Genomic DNA, 11,744 nt, shown 5'->3' on the forward strand with positions numbered 1-11,744 from the left:
TAGTAAGGTGGAACAGGGTATTGGGTAAACAGCCAAGGTCTAGAGTCAATGCAGAATGATAATTAAAGGGCCGAAATAAAGCTTTGGTTTGAGGCTAGCCTGGTCTACAGAGTGACAGCCAGGGCTGCACGGTGAAACCATGTCTGAAAAAACTAAAACCAAACCAAACCAAAAAAACCCCCAACCAAACCAAAGCCCTTGGACATTTAGGTTTTTTTTTTTTTTTTTTTTTTTTTTTTTTTTTTTTTTTTTTCCAGCTGCTGTTTATTTCCTTTCAGGTGGGCACTACAGCAACATGCTGCTGTGGTACTTGGAAGGTGGAGAGTGGAGTGTGTGTCTGCAGCCACAGCTGAGTGGAGTGCACAAGGAGGAGTGGGGGAGGCCAAAGCTGTTGGGGAAGCAAGTAAGGGCCCGGGCCAAAGGTTATCTACACTGCCCTAAGCCCTTGTGGTCTCCTGACTCTAGCCCGGCGCTGGGAGTTTTCTGGGCAGTTCTCTATAGGAGCAAAGTACACAGAGATGTTGCTGCCCTTTTGTGATAAAGCCAAAAAAGGTTTACAACCCTGCATTCTTCCTTCACCCCTGGCTTGTCGAGGGCCAAATGATAGACAGCTGGGCTCTATTCCGTGTTTCAGCGGCATTCCTTTTCCCAGGCATCCAGCCCACCAGCGCCACACTATGGCCCACAGTGAGCACAACAAGCATTGCTGGCCTAAAGGAAGGGATGGAGCAGGGTGTGGGACAGGGGTTCCAGAGGGCCACCAAGGCACAGCTGTAACACATATAAATGAAAGGGCCCAGAGACTGATATTGGAGTTCAAATTTCAAGCTGAATATCAGAAAAGCAAATTAGCTGGCCACTAGCTTCTTACCTCTACCCCAGGCTGAAACCTGACTCCACGAGCACTCACCAAGCCCCAGACTGTAACCTCTCTTCAGTGTGGCTGGAGAATGAATATCTCTTACTGAATACTGAAGACCATGGTTCTTTTTTTCCTACTCCTCTAATACTGGGATTAAAGGCATGTGATCTGTTACTCTTTTAGACTGAGTCAATCTCATGTATCCCTGGGTGACCTTGAACACTGAGAGGTGTGTCTACCTCTTAATCTTCAGTCCTAGGATTAAAGGTGTGTACCACCACCTCCTATCTTCTGGCTGCTGGGATTAAAGATGTGTGCCTGGCTTCTATGGATTGTGGCTGACTTGCTTTCTGAATCTTCAGGCAAGCTTTAATAAATCATAAACAAAATATCACCACACACTGACACTACATGCATGATGTTGGTGAAGCCAGAGCCAGGGTGTCACCCAGTCAGTACAATGAGCACAGCTTCCTTCTTGAAGAATCCTTGAGCCTTACCAACATTCATGGCCAAGTTCACACAGAGTTCTACATCCCCAGCCCAGGCATCTTGTACTGCATCCTTACACAGCACAGGGAAGATGTTAAGGTACTGATGGACCTGACCAGCTGCCTGGGGATTGTGCCTCAATGCAATGATGAGAGCATGTAGGTGGTACCTGGCCACCTGGTGAGCACTCCTGCCAGATGTGGTGTGTTGCTAATGGCCCCTCTGCAGCGCTTGAAAGAGACCTCCCCAGTGCCCACAGAAGCAGCTTCTGTGGGGTCGTTGGTAATAGGTGCCAGATGGCAGAATTCTTCAAATAACTGCAAGTGGTGGATGGCAGCCTCCGCCTCATGGGCAATCAGGCGCTGCATGCAAACAGAGGGTAGTCCTCTTTGGCTGGTTCTCCTGACAACATGATGCAGTCTGCTCCGTCTAGGGCCACACTACTGTCCTCAGCAGAGGTGGTGCATGCTCTCCACCAGCTGTGTGCTGTAGATGACAGGTTTCCCAGCTCGGTTGCATTGTCCAGTCATCATCTTCTGAGTCAGGAAGAGCTTCTGTACAGGAATCTCAATGCCTACATCACCACCAACAAACAGGATCCCGTCACTGGCACCCAAAATCTCATTAAGCCTGCAGACACCTTCATGGTTTTGCTTGTGAACTTGCTGTTCTTCTCTCCCAGGAAGGTCAGAACGTCATGTCCATCAGCTTTCTTGGAGATGAAAGACGCAAACACCACGTCTACATCCTTCCCCACTCCAAACTTCAGATCCAGGATGCTCTTTTCTGACACAGCAGGGAGATTCTCAGAAACTCCAGGGAGGTTCACCCCCTTCTTGCTACCCAAGGAGCCACAATTCTCCACTTGTCACCAGAAAGTCACCAGCTTTCTCCCTTTTCTCCTTCACCCGAAGTGCAATGAGCCCGTTACCCTTATAGATCTTGCTGCCCATCTGCACCACCTCACAGATGTTCTTTTTTTATGTGCTTTGGTATTTTGCCTGCATGTATGTCGATGTGACAGTGTCAGAAGCCTTGGAACTGGAATTACAGACAGGTGTGAGCTGCCATGTGGGTGGTGGGAATTGAACCCCGGTTCTCTGGAAGAACAGTCAATGCTCTTAAGCACTGAGCCATCTCCCCAACCAATAACAGAAGTTCTTATACTCCAGCCACAGGATGTTCTCATCACACTTCTCCATGTAGGCATTGTCCAAGGTGATCTTCGGACTGGCTCCCTTCTTCAGCTCCATTTCTGCAGTATCTCTGCCCTTGATGAGTCCAGTCCAGATCTCAGCTCCTTTTGTGTCCAGAGCCACAGCAATGGCCTGGTAGAAAATGGGGTCAGATGTGAAGCTCTCTGTGGCTGCATCCATGTTCTTGATGGTTTCTGCACAGTATTTATGAGTTCCATGGGACAAATTCAAATGAGCCACATTCATTCCTGACTTGATCATCTCCTTCAGCATCTCCACAGATAAGGAAGCAGGACCAAAGGTATAAATGATGCCAGTGTTGCAGGCTGTGATGTGTGCAGGGTCAATGTCCAGGGGGGTCACATGTTTTCCAGGAAGGTGTCAGTCATGACTGCATGGAGCTGCTGTGTCCGAATGAAGGCAGTTTCTGCTTTGCTGTGTGTTTTCGGCATGGCTCTGGAGGTCCTCAGGCATACTCTGGATCCTGCTGCAATACCTGCAATACCTAAATTGGACATCAGAACACGTCAAGTTTAAAAGTAAGCCCCGGGGGCACAGGGCCAGAAATGTAGGAAAAGTTCTTGCTGTATACTCCTCAATCTCTTACTTTTAATGTACCTATCACCCATGCCTAGACCATCACCAGGCTGCAGCTTAAGGATAGTCCCGATCTGAGCATCTGCACACCCACCCTGGAGCTGAGTTTAGAGCTAGCTCTGAGTTCTCAGTTTATTCTAAAGACTTCTTGCAGCCTAAATGTCTGTTTCCAGGACATCATGGTCTGGTCAACATGGCAGAGTCGCTGAAATTAAAGTTAAATGACACTGTCAAGAAGTGAAGACTCCATGAAGGGTGGTAGGGTGAAGTTTAGCTGCCATGGTGTCATCTTTATGAACACTGAGGATGCAATTGATGAAAACCCAGGCTGGGGAGTTGATGGGATGATCTGGTGTTGTATAATAGAAGCAATGTCATACTTAAACTGCCCACCAAGAATTGCCATTTGCAGGTCTAGAGTGATGGCTCAGTGGTTATGCATGCGTATTGGCTGCTTTTCCAGAGGCCCCAGGTTTTAGTCTCACTCACATGGTGGCTAACCATCTGTTCTAGTGGATCTGATGCCCTCTGCTGGCCGTCATTAGCAATGCAGTTATGTGGTGCACAGACATACATGCAAGCAAAACACCCATGCACATAACAATAAAAAATATTTGAAGAAGAATTGTTATTTCTACAAGTATGATAGCTTTTGAGGAACTCTAAATATGTTAAAAAACTCATCTCCTTTTACTTAATGAAGGACCAATGTGTGTGAATAGGGAACACTGAAGTTTGGTTGGCAACAGGTTTCTTTTCACACTGGTAACCAACCAATACGTGGCATGTCCCTCAGAAATGTGTCCCAGTGTACCACAGGAAAGAATGAAGACACATTATAATACACTAGAATAGAGCCATAGAAGTCTTTCTCATAAAGGTGTGCTTCCATGTCTCTCCCATCCAGGAGGATGATATGGCCTCCACTAGAACTTTTGCCTAAAATGTGCTAAAGTGGCTGCAGCTCAAGCTACTAGAGATGCCATTTGCATCTTCTGGCATCTTCAGTGTCAGACATCCTATGGCCATCACGATATTCAGATCTATCCCACATTTCTGAACTCGTGTGCCTATGCTATACAAGATTGCTTATACCATGGTACTGCTTCTCACAAGGATTATCACCAAGTGTTCCTGTGATCAGTCTGGATTCACCCATCAAACAGGGCTAAACTTGTTACAGCTTTCTGGCTCTCCTCTAAGGGGAAAAGCTTTCGTTTTACATTGGTGAACACCCAATGTTTGAGGATGAGGTAGAAAACCACTGCAAAGGGTGTCTTACAAAGATGGAGAAAAACTTGATTTAATGAAATGAGGTATGAAAGAAGGGTGATCATCACTGACTTTACAGTCAGAAAAACCATAGGGTAATATTCTGAACAAATGTAACCTGGCGAATTAGGCAGTCTACAAAAAAGAGACAAATTCCTAGAAAAGTATGTGCTACCCAAAGTTGCTTTGAAAGAAATGAGAATATTAATAAATCTACCACAGTAAAGCGATGACATTGGTAATCACCATCCTTTCACAAAGCTCATATGGCTTTCCTGATAAATTCTAGCAGACGTGGAAGGAACTAGCACTGATAACATTCCCCTTAGACATTAGAAGAAGGAATGCTTCCCAACTCATTATGTAAGGCAGCATTACGCTAGTCTCAAAACAAAGATATGCAAGAAAAAAATACAAGCCCCTTAAGAAGATAGATACAAAATTCCACAGAAAAATACTGTCAAATGGAGTCTGGCAAAAGATTATCCACATGAAAAGTGGTGTCAGTCTCAGGAGTGTATTTAGTTCCATATATCAACTACTCTAATATAATGTATTAATAAATTAGAAAACACATGTGTTTATTTTAGTAGATGGAGAAAAAGATACTTCAAAAACTCCAAACACACTTTTACTGTAAGAACAACAAATTAGGTACAGGAAAGGAATTTCCTCAGTCTGCTAAAGAACATGTATGAAAAACCCATAACTACCTCACGTACTGTAGTGAGTAATAGAAATCTGTCTGTGAGCAGGAAGAAATACGGATGTCTGTTTTACCATTTCTATTCAACATTGTGCTGGAGGGTCAAGCCAGGGCAATTAGGCTAGACAAAGAAACAAAACCACCCAGATTAGAAGGAAATAAACACAACTATCTCTACTTACAGATTTAGTACAAACCCTGTTAAAATTCCACATGCCTTCCTACTCGCCCATTTTGACAACACAATCCTAAATCATATGGAAATTTAAGAGAACCAAGATAACCAAAACAACTTTGAAAAAGAACAACAAAGTTTTAGTCCTTATGTTCCTGATTTAGTTACTCACTAGAAACCTGTAGTAATCAAGGCAGTGTGGTACTAAAGTAAACAATACATAGTGGATAAGGATGTATGTCATTTTGAAGAGTACTGTTCTAGCATTGAATACATCCCCCAATTCGGTCCCACCACCACATAAACTGGGTGAAGTAATAATACTTGTACTCTCTCTCTCTCCCTCCCTCTCTCTCTCTCTCTCTCTCTCTCTCTCTCTCTCTCTCTCTCTCTCTCTCTCTCTCTCCCTCTCTCTCTGTGTGTGTGTGTGTGTCTCTCTCTCTCTTTGTTTTTTCGAGACAGGGTTTCTCTGTGTAGCTTTGGAGCCTATCCTGGCACTCACTCTGGAGACCAGGCTGGCCTCGAACTCCCAGAGATCCAGCTGCCTCTGCCTCCCGAGTGCTGGGATTAATGGTGTGTGCCACAAACGCCCGGCCAGAATACTTGTAATCTCAAGAGTTGGGAGGACCAGAAATTGAAAGGCATCTTTAGTTATATAGCAAACTCTGGCCAGCCAGGGATACAGGAGATCTGAGAGAGAGAGAGAGAGAGAGAGAGAGAGAGAGAGAGAGAGAGAGACAGAGAGAGAGAGAGAGAGACAGAGAGAGACAGAGAGAGAGACAGAGAGAGAGACAGAGAGAGACAGAGAGAGACAGAGAGACAGAGAGAGAGATAGAGAGAGACAGAGAGACAGAGAGAGACAGAGAGAGACAGACACAGAGAGACAGACACAGAGACAGACACAGATGACTGAAACAGAATGAATATTCAGAAGTAAATCCATACACTCATGTATCTGTGGTCATTTGGTTTTCAACCAAATTGTCAAGACAATTTGTTGAAACAATTCAATAGTAAAATATTAGTCTTGCTAACAAATTTTGCTGTGATAATTGGTGGAATATTCACCACCTCATGTCATACTCAAAATGCATCAAAGATGTACATGTAAAAGCTGGATCTAATTGACAATATAATTAAACACCTTTGTGTATTTGAATCAAGCCATGCAAATATAGGTGTTTCATCAAAAAGAAAATAAAAAAGTCCTCTGCTTCAAATGGCACTGTCAATAAAGTGAAATGATAATCCTGTTGCTGGATGTTTTCTGTTCTGCCTGCCAGTTCCCAAATAACCACTCAGAGGCTTAATATTAATTACAATTGTTTGGCCAATGGCTCAGACATTACTAACTAGCTCTCACAATTTAATTAACCCATTTCTATTATTTTATAATTTACCACGAGGCTCGTGGCTTGTTACCTCGCATCTTACTTCTCCAGTGGCTACGTGGCAACTCCCTGACTCAGCCTTCTTTCTCTCTGTATCTTTGTTTGAATTCCCCCTGGCTCTAGTCTGCATGGTCATTGGCCAAATCACCTTTATTTATCAACTCATAAAAGCAACACATATTCATACCATCCAGAAGGACATCCCACATCATTATCCATAGAATGGAAAAAATACTTGCATTATGTAGTAGGTAAGGATGTACTATCAAGAAGGAATAATGGTATCATATCTAGAAATAAACAGATAAATAACTTTATTTGGAGAGGGTCTCATGTAGATCAGGCTGGCTGTGAACTCACTAGTAGCAAAAGATGGTTGTAACTGGCTTTCTTTTGGGCCACCAACCAGCTCCCAAATAATGAGACAGAGATTTATAATTAATTATGAATGCTAGCCTTTACTTCAGGCTCGTCCCACTAGCTCTTATACCTTATTTTAACCCATTTCTCTCCATCTACATTTTGTCTCAGGGCTTTTTACCTTTCTTTCATTCTGTATGTCCTAATTTTCCTGCTTCTTGTGTGTCTGTCTGGCTATCCCAGGGCATCTACCTCTCTTTCTCCCTCCTTCTCTCCTCTTGCCCTAGATTTCGCCTCCTACTTATTCTTTCTGCCCACCAGCCCTGCCTATCTCTCTACTCTGTAGTTATTGGCGATTCAGCTTTTTATTAGATCAATCAGGTTCCTTAGTCTGGCAAGGTAACACAGTAACAATCTTTACATAACTAAACATAAACAAATGGAACAATCTTTACATAAAGTAATATTCCATAACAAATGGCCTTGAACCTCTCGCCCTCCTGCCTCCACCTCCCAAGTTCTGTGATTACAGGCATGTACCATCACACCCAGCTCAATGAGCCAACTTAAAAATAAAAGATTTGAACAAACATTTCTCAAAGCAAAATATACAGATTATCAGTGAGTACTTGAAAACATTCCTAGCATCATCAGTTTTTAGAGACAATCAAAACCATAATGAGATACCATTTCTCATACTCCAGTATGACTATAACAATAATTATAGAATGATGGTCAGCCGCAAGTGTAAGTGTTGTAAGGAGAGGGAGAAACTGGAACCTACACACATTGTTGGTGAGGATGAAAAAATGGTGCACCATTCTTGTAAGACAAAACCATAAAATATTAAGCATAAATGTGGTAATCCCACTCAGATCTGTGTTCACAAAATTGAAAGTATGTAGTCACATAAAACTGTGTGTGAATGCTTATCACAGCCCTCACAATAACCCAAAAGAGGACATGACCTAAATGTCTATCAAATGGTAATTGAGAAAATGTGACTTATCTATACAAAGGAATATTATTTAGCTAAAATGTCTATCAAATGGTAATTGAGAAAATGTGACTTATCTATACAAAGGAATATTATTTAGCTAAAATGTCTATCAAATGGTAATTGAGAAAATGTGACTTATCTATACAAAGGAACATTATTTAGCTATTAAAAGCAGTGGAGCCCTGCTCTACAGCATAGATACATTTATCAACATTATGCTACATGAAACAGCCAGTCCTGAGGGACCATATAGACTGTGTTTCCATTTGTATGAAACATTCACCATTGACAAATGCCCAGAGAGAGAAAAGCTTACCAGTTATAAAGCCCAGAGAAAGGGTAGGGTGGGCAAGGGAACAACTGCCAGGTGGTATGAATTTTCTTTCAGATGTGAGGAATATGTACTAGAATTGGTTGTGGTGGTGACTACATAATTCTATTACCCCACCAGTTCACAGTTATATACTATAAGGTTGGGTTTTTTTATATATGAATTGTATCTCAAAATACATACTCCTGTTATTAGAAATCAAGGACCAGATCACTTTTCAGATGAATTCTATTAATTATCTAAAGAATTGAGATAAACTTTACATAAATCCTTCCTAAACATAGAACACGAGGAAAACCTTCCTCTTTATTTTATGATACTAGTATTATTTTAATATGGAAATCACCAAAGAATATGATGAAAATAAATTGTGTGAAAATTTTTAATAAAAAATTTAAAAATTACTAAATACCTTACAAAAGCAAACTAAAGACCAATATGCATTGTGAATGTAGATGAAAAACTTTAACAAGTTAACAGTTACCTCTGTTTCTACCTTTTTTACACTTGTAAAAACTATCCAGTAATCATATAAGGATTAAAATGTCACATATTTTTAGTATGTATTGATAGCATGAGTGTTTTTCCATTAGTCTGTCAGTATAAAATGGATTACATTGGTTGATTTTCAAATATTGAACCAATCCTGCACAGTTAGAAGACATTTAGTCTATATAAAATTCTTTTTATACAGTACTGAGTTTAAGTTGCTATTATTTCACCGAATGTTGTTTCATAAGACAATGGTAGGCTTTCTTTCTATGTATGTGGTATAATCATAAGATGTAGTATTATTTGGCTATAAAAAAGAAGACGATACATCGCACAGCATATATGAACCTTGAAAGCATGATTCTAATAAAATAAGCCAGTAAAGAAAAATGCATTATACAATTTTAATCATGTAATGACCTGAAAAGAGAAATTGTATGTAGACATGGGGCAAATTACTGGTTGTTAGGTGTTGAGAGGATGGAAGTGATAAGAGAATGAAAGCTACCTGACATAAGACTTCTGTTTGAAGTGATGAAATTGTCCCAAAATTGACTGCAGTGCTGGTTGCACATATCTGTGAATATATCAAAAACCATTGACTTGTAAACTTTAAGGGATGAATTGTGTGATATTTGAATTACATAATAAATAAAATTAGTAAAATGGAGAAAGCAGCCAGATGTTGTGACACACACCTGTAATCCCAGCACTTGAGAAGTGGAGACGGAACTATAAGTTCACCTACCCCTGAGTACATAGCAAATCCTGGGTCAGTATGGTATATATATGACAGACCTGGTGGTACAGGAGAGGTAGGTGGGAAGGGAGGGAAGAAGGGAGAGAGAGAGAGAGAGAGAGAGAGAGAGAGAGAGAGAGAGAGAGAGAGAGAGAGAGAGAGAGATTCCCTACAGGCCTGATGTTAGGAAGATGGCAGAATAGGAGACCCAAAACCCTAGTTTTCTCATGGATTTATTGACTACATAGTTAAGAGATTGCTGCCAGTGGGAAGACAGATACATGGAAGGCTGGTAGGAAAATTTGTAATACTCCTCAGAGCCCCACATCTTTGAATAGCAGGTGCAGTTGGGAACTCTCAGCTGCTTAGTTCTATCTAAGCAGGCAAAGAAACTGGAAGAAGTATCCAATATTCTAGATTTGGAGAAGATGTCTAAGACAGTGATTCTAAAGCCAAAGCGCTAATAACACTTAAGTGCCAAGTCAGAGGCTGCTAAAAACAGATGTTCACTGTGGTGATATATTGTTTATGATCTAATAAAGCTTGCCTGGAGATCAGAATACAAAGTTAGCCACAGCCATAGAAGCTGGGAAGTAGTGGCACACACCTTTAATCCCAGGACTCAGGAGACAGGCAGATGGATCTCTGTGAGTTCAAGGCTACCCAAGGCTACATGAGAGTGAATCAGTTTAAAAGAGAAACAGACTTCATGCCTTTCATCCTAGCACTAGAGAGATATGTAAGATAGGAGCAGGGCATTCAGTATTCGGTCTTGAGCAATTAGTCTCCAGCCACGTTGAGGTCTGGATCACCCCAGCCCTGGTATAGGTAAGAGCTTTATTGCTTTGCTGATCTTCAACTTGCACCCCAATATCTGTCTCTGGGTTCTTACTATTTGTGCTACGGTTCACACTGTAGTATGCAGTACCACAGATAGATACTAGGTGGCACTTCAGTACCACGTATTACTAGAGCACGAGGCATGATGCACTACTATAGACAGACACAAGGCGGGGGGGGGGGAATTGTGAGCAGAGAAGCACAAAGGTTCTATGCAGGACACCACAAAAAACAAAAACAAAAACAAAAAACCTAAACAAATCCCTAGGGAAAAAATGGAAAGGTCCTTAATCTCCAGTTAGACATACGGAGAAAGTTCTCCATTCATAAAATCAGACTGGAAAGACTAGGGGATGGAGCTTATTTATTTATTATTTTTGAATGCTAAAGCCTCAGAAGATGACAAGGTATGCAAAGAAATAGAGATGATGACTCGTCATGAAAACAAATTAAATGTCTGAAAAAGACCATAAAAAACAAGATGTATGTATTTCAAAACTACTGTCATAAACTAAACAGAAAAACTCACTATAAGCTTCCAACATCAGTTTTCACTGGGCATACAAAAGAATCAGCGAGCTAGAAGACAGGTAATTCTAAATCGCCTAGGCAGAAGAGAAAAGAAAAAGAAAATAATGAAAAAGTGAGTCTAAGGGACTAATCATGCATCACATGTAACAACTTATATATTATATAAGAACTAGAAAGAGAAGGAAAAAAGAGATGGTAACAGAGAGGCTCTTTGAAGATCTAATAACTGAAAATTTGTTAAAACTGAACACACACACACACACACACACACACACACACACACACACACACACACAAATTCAGGAACCTCAAGCAATTTCAATCTGGATATCTACACCGAGGTGTCATGATCACACCATCAAAAGTCACAGAGAATCTTGAAAGCAGAAAGAGAAAAATGACTCATTACATACAACCGAGTTACCGTTAGATCATTAGCAGTGTTCTCAAGAGAATCTTCACAGTATAGAAGGTAGTAGAATGAATGATAAAAGAGAGACAACTATCTAAAAATACTGTATCTGGGGCCTAGGGATAGAGTTCAGTTGGTAGAATCCTTTCCAAACATGTACTAAGCCCTGGGTTCCCTATACTCAGCACCACAGAAAATGGTATGGTAGTGCATGTCTGCAATTCAAACACTCAGTTAAGTGGAAGCAGAAGGGCCAGAAATTCAAGGTCATTCTTAGAAATTTAGGAGTTTTGAGGCCATCTTGGGCTGTGAGACAATCTGTCTCAACAAATTAAACAAAAAGAGTAT

The 11,744-nt window shown here is 41.2% G+C and overlaps 1 pseudogene; it reads right to left on the reverse strand.

Moving 5' to 3' along the window:
- Nucleotides 1–575: 575 nt before the first annotated feature.
- LOC100750663 lies at nt 576–3,011 on the reverse strand (annotated as a pseudogene).
- Between the last annotated feature and the right edge of the window lie 8,733 nt (nt 3,012–11,744).

The sequence above is a fragment of the Cricetulus griseus genome, chromosome X (genome assembly GCF_003668045.3).
Source record: "Cricetulus griseus strain 17A/GY chromosome X, alternate assembly CriGri-PICRH-1.0, whole genome shotgun sequence".
Lineage (NCBI taxonomy): Eukaryota > Metazoa > Chordata > Mammalia > Rodentia > Cricetidae > Cricetulus > Cricetulus griseus.